At 53.3% G+C, this 4872-nt stretch overlaps 1 protein-coding gene across 4 annotated transcripts in view; it reads left to right on the plus strand.

The window, feature by feature from the left end:
- The first annotated feature begins 3225 nt into the window (after positions 1 to 3225).
- GPAT4 (glycerol-3-phosphate acyltransferase 4) overlaps positions 3226 to 4872 on the plus strand; it is a 38472-nt gene continuing 36825 nt past the window's right edge. For 3 of the 4 annotated variants that reach the window (XM_017514541.2, XM_017514542.2, XM_037733455.1), the window contains exon 1: positions 3226 to 3331. The gene's annotated coding sequence lies outside the window, so the exon portion shown is untranslated. The remainder of the gene's footprint in view (positions 3332 to 4872) is intronic. The other variant, XM_017514544.2, reaches the window with a different exon arrangement.

Raw genomic sequence — 4872 nt, forward strand, 5'->3', positions numbered from 1 at the left:
TTTTTTAAAGATGGGGTTTCACCATGTTGGTCAGGCTGGTCTTGAACTCCTGACCTCAGGTGATCCGCCCGCCTTGGCCTCCAAAGTGCTTGGATTACAGGCATGAGCCACCACACCTGGCTGTAGGTGGGCTACTTCTAAGACTGGTTCTAGGGGCAGAAAAGGAGACCAGATGTAAGACTCCAAAGAGCAGTTGTGATCCTGGTGGCCACTTTAAATCCCTATCCCCTGTGGAGAACACAAAAATGTATAATGTCTGTTTTCTTCTTTTTTTTTTTTTGAGACCAAGTCTCGCACTGTCGCCAGGCACCAGGCTGGAGTGCAGTGGCGTGCTCTCAGCTCACTGCCACCCCTGTCTCCCGGGTTCAAGCAATTCTCCTCCCTCAGCCTCCCGAGTAGCTGGGATTACAGGCATGTGCCACCATGCCCAGCTAATTTTTGTATTTTTAGCAGAGATGGGGTTTCACCATGTTGGTCAGGCTGGTCTTGAACTCCTGAACTCATGAACCACCTGCCTCGGCCTCCCAAAGTGCTGGGATTACAGGTGTGAGCCACCGTGTCTGGTGGTTTCTTCTTTTATGGAATTTTATTTATTTATTTATTTTTTGAGACGGAGTTTCGCTCATGTTACCCAGGCTGGAGTGCAATGGTGCGATCTCGGCTCACTGAAACCTCTGCCTCCTGGGTTCAGGCAATTCTCCTGCTACAGCCTCCTGAGCAGCTGTGATTACAGGCACGTGCCACCATGCCCAGCTAATTTTTTGTATTTTTAGTAGAGACGGGGTTTCGCCATGCCGACCAGGATGGTCTCGATCTCTTGACCTTGTGATCTACCCACCTCGGCCTCCCAAAGTGCTGGGATTACAGGCGTGAGCCACCGCGCCTGGCTCTTTTATGGAATTTAATGTAGTTGAAGATTAGACATGGCCATGCATTGTTCAGTCTTGAATTGGGATCCCCCAAAAAAGCTGGACAAGTAACAAGGGCTCAATGAATGGATGAGTGATTGAGTTAATGAATATGTGATCAGTTCCAAGTGGGTAACATTTAGTTATATTTGGTGGAGATAACTAGTCCAGTGTTTTGGAGCAAAGTGGTTATTTATTTATTTATTTATTTATTTATTTATTTTGAGACAGGGTCTTGCTCTGTCACCCAGGCTGGATTATAGTGTTGCAATCTCAGCTCACTACAACATCTGCCTCCTAGGTTCACAGGATTCTCCTGCCTCAGCCTCTCCAGTAGCTGGGATGCCATCACGCCCAGCTAAGTTTTGTATTTTTAGTAGAAATGGGGTTTTACCATGTTGGCCAGGCTGGTCTCAAACTCCTGGCCTTAAGTGATCTGCCCGCTTCTGCCTCCCAAAGTGCTGTGATTACAGGCATGAGCCACCTGCGCCTGGCTCTCCCCCAACTTTTTTTTTTTTTGTGAGACAGAGTTTCACTCTTGTTGCCCAGGCTGGAGTGCAATGGCGCGACCTCGGCTCACCGCAACCTCCGCCTCCTGGGTTCAGGCAATTCTCCTGCCTCAGCCTCCTGAGTAGCTGGGATTACAGGCACGTGTCACCATGCCCAGCTAATTTTTTGCATTTTTAGTAGAGACGGGGTTTCACCATGTTGACCAGGATGGTCTCGATCTCTTGACCTCATGATCCACCCGCCTCGGCCTTCCAAAGTGCTGGGATTACAGGCATGAGCCACCGCACCCAGCCCCCTTTTTTTTTTTAATAATTAAGACGGGGTTACACCATGTTGGTCAGGCTGGTCTTGAACTCCCAAGCTCAGGTGATCTGCCCGCCTTGGCCTCCAAAGTGCTTGGATTACAGGCGTGAGCCACTGCGCCCGGCCTTCTTTTTTAATTTTTAAAATTTTTTGTAGAAGTTGGGGTGTCGCTGTGTTGCCCGGGCTAGTCTCAAACTCCTGGCCTCAAGCGATTCTCCTGCTTTGGCCTACCAAAATGCTAGGACTACCGGCATGAACTACCATGTCCTGCCCATTACTCTTACAGAGATTATGAAGTCTAAGAATGTGGACTTTACCCTAACAATTTTATTATCAGATTATGCATTTAACATGGAATGACAATCTGACAGTAGCCTGCAGAGTTAACCAGCCGGCAGGGCTTGACACTAAAGGCAAACTGTTTTGGTTTTGTTTTAGACGGAATCTCATCCTGTTGCCCAGGCTGGAGTGCAGTGCTGCCATCTCGGCTGACTTCAACCTCTGCCTCCTGGGTTCAAGAGATTCTTCTGCCTCAGCCTTCCGAGTAGCTGGGACTACAGGAGCATGCCACCACGCCTGGCTAATTTTTGCATTTTTAATAGAGGTGAGGTTTCACCATATTGGCCAGGCTGGTCTCGAACTCCTGGCCTCCTGATCCGTCCGCCTTAGCCTCCCAAAGTGTTGGGATTAGAGGCAGAGCCACCGCGCCGGGCCACAAACTGTCTTTTAAAAACAGGAAAAAGAAAGGTAATATATATTTTAAGAAGGTCCAATTTTAGGGGAGACAATAAGCTTGGGTTAGGCATCTGAAGTCAGAAGATACGGTAAAAGAAACACACGTGCAAACTCCAGCAGGCACCAGCTAGACTTGAGTAGAGACAGCAGGTCCAAGTGGAGGTACAAGTTGGAAAGTTGCAGCTGCGAGGGAGGGCGAAGGTGGGCTACACCCACGCAGGGAGCCCTTTGCTTGACAAGCAAAGCAGGCGAGACTCAGGGATGCTGCTGGTGTGACGGCGGTAGTGGTAATGGTGGTGAGGGTGCTGGCAGCTAACAGATCTTGAGCGTGCCAGGCCCTGAGCTGAGTCTTCTATGGGCAGAATGTCGCTGCTCACGGACAGCGGCCCCAAGAGGACCAGGTGATTTAGTGATCTAGCCTCCTCCCGCGGTGCAGGGCTGATTTCACCTTCTCTGGAACACACGTGCGAACCTCCGTCCCGGGAGGGAACCAGTATCTTGCCCTGACGCTGAGAAGGGCTCCCCTTATCTGAGAGGGACGCGCCAGCCGAGGGGCGACCAGGGCTCGGCCTCTCCCGCTCCCGCCCCGCCCCTCCCCAGGCAGCCGCCCCTCGCCCGCCAGGGGGCGACTCCGCGCGTCCCGGGAGGGCCCACCCCGCGGGCCGGGCCACGCGGCACCCGGCTCTCCCTAGGTCCCCGCCCTGCCGGCCCGCGCGCCCGGCGGGAGCGTGCGGGGCGGTGGGCGCGGGGTCACGTTGGGCGGCGTAGACAAAGGCGGGCGCGCGCACGTCCTGACGCAGCCTGGGCCCGCGGCGGCTGCAAGGGCGGGAGGAGGCGGTCGCCGCGGGATTTGGAGCCGCTGAGCCTCGCGGTCGGTGAGTAGGAGGGAGCTGGCCCTTTCCCTTACGGTCCCCGGCCGCCTGGGGGCCGAGATCGGGGCGCGAAGGCCGGGCTCGGGCGGCCGTGCGGGGCCTGCGGTCCGGGACGCCCCGGCGACGCCGCGCCAGCGTCAGGAGGGACCATCGCCGCGCCCCAGGGATCCCCGGCGGGTGGAGCGGGTGCTCCCCGCCCGCGGTGGAACGGTCCGCGCCCGCCGGGAGCCCCGGCCCCCCGCCTCTCGGCTCCACTGCCCACCGAGCCCGGCTCTTCGGGACCCCTCGCCTCCCCCGAGCCCAGGTGTCCGCATCCCTCCCGCCCCGGGAGTCCGGGAATGTGGGTGGCGAGGGCTGCGGGGCGTTGGAGCACCAGGAAGGGCCTTTCCCTGTCATTCCCCTTCCTGTGTTCTCTGGCTGCCCTGGGATGCATGCCTTTCCCTTCTCTTTTTGCAAATGCATGCTCCCATTTTTCTTTCTTTAGGATTTCTTAACTCCCGAAATCCCTTGCCTTTCCCTTTTTTATTTCAGCGCCCTCCGAGGCATCTACTCCCACTGGGTCTTGTTTATTTCCTCGCTTTCCATGTCACGGAGGGCTGAAGTTTAGGTGTTCAAAAGTTGCAGAAAATAGCCTGTAGGAGACATAGGGTGTAGCTTGATGGAAATAAGTTCCATCACGTGCCAAGCATCACCGTGGATCATCTCATTGATAACCTCGAGGTCATTTGAGGAATTTTGTTTCTGGTCCATTTTCCTTAATTTTGGCTGAACTTTGAGGAGCTCTGCTTAGTTTCATGTCTTGTAGATTATATCTCAATCCAAGGGAAATGGTGTGAAGAGCAGTTATACCATGCCAAAGTCTATGTAGGAAAAATCCTTTAGTAATGCCAATCCGGTATACTTTTCAGCCTTTGAAAGAGAGTGCTTGTTTTTTTTTAACTTTATATTTTGGAGAATTTCAGACAGAGGAACGTAGATGGAATAGGGAACCAGGATGTAGTCGTTCTGGCCTCCTCGGCCACTTACCTGTGACTATTCCTGGTCCATCCACACCCCATCCATTTTCCCTCCCGTCTGTCTCAGGGAGAGCTTGATGCAAGATGAGTCCTTATTTGTCAAAAGTAGCTTCAGTTCCGTAATGAAAACCACCCTACGAAATCATACTTTTTGTTTTGGAACACAGCCTACTCTTATAAGGTCTTCAGCTAAGAAACATGTAATACAGTTGAAGAAAGAGCCGCAAAGGGTATCTTAACGTGATCAAACAGGTTAAAAGAAAAAGTATGGCTGGATTCAGCACTTTGGGAGGCCCAGGCAGGCCGATCGCCTGAGGTCAGGAGTTCGAGACCTGCCTGGCCAACATGGTGAAACTCTGTCTCTACTAAAAATACAAAAATTAGCCAGGCGGTGGGCCTGTAGTCCCAGCTACTCTGGAGGCCAAGGCAGGAGAATCGCTTGAACCCCAAAGGCAGAGGTTGCGGTGAGCCAAGATTGCCCCACTGCACTCCAGCCTGGGGGACAGAGCGAGATTCCATCTCAAAAAA

Source organism: Cebus imitator, unplaced genomic scaffold, assembly GCF_001604975.1.
Source record: "Cebus imitator isolate Cc_AM_T3 unplaced genomic scaffold, Cebus_imitator-1.0 Scaffold526, whole genome shotgun sequence".
Taxonomy (NCBI): domain Eukaryota; kingdom Metazoa; phylum Chordata; class Mammalia; order Primates; family Cebidae; genus Cebus; species Cebus imitator.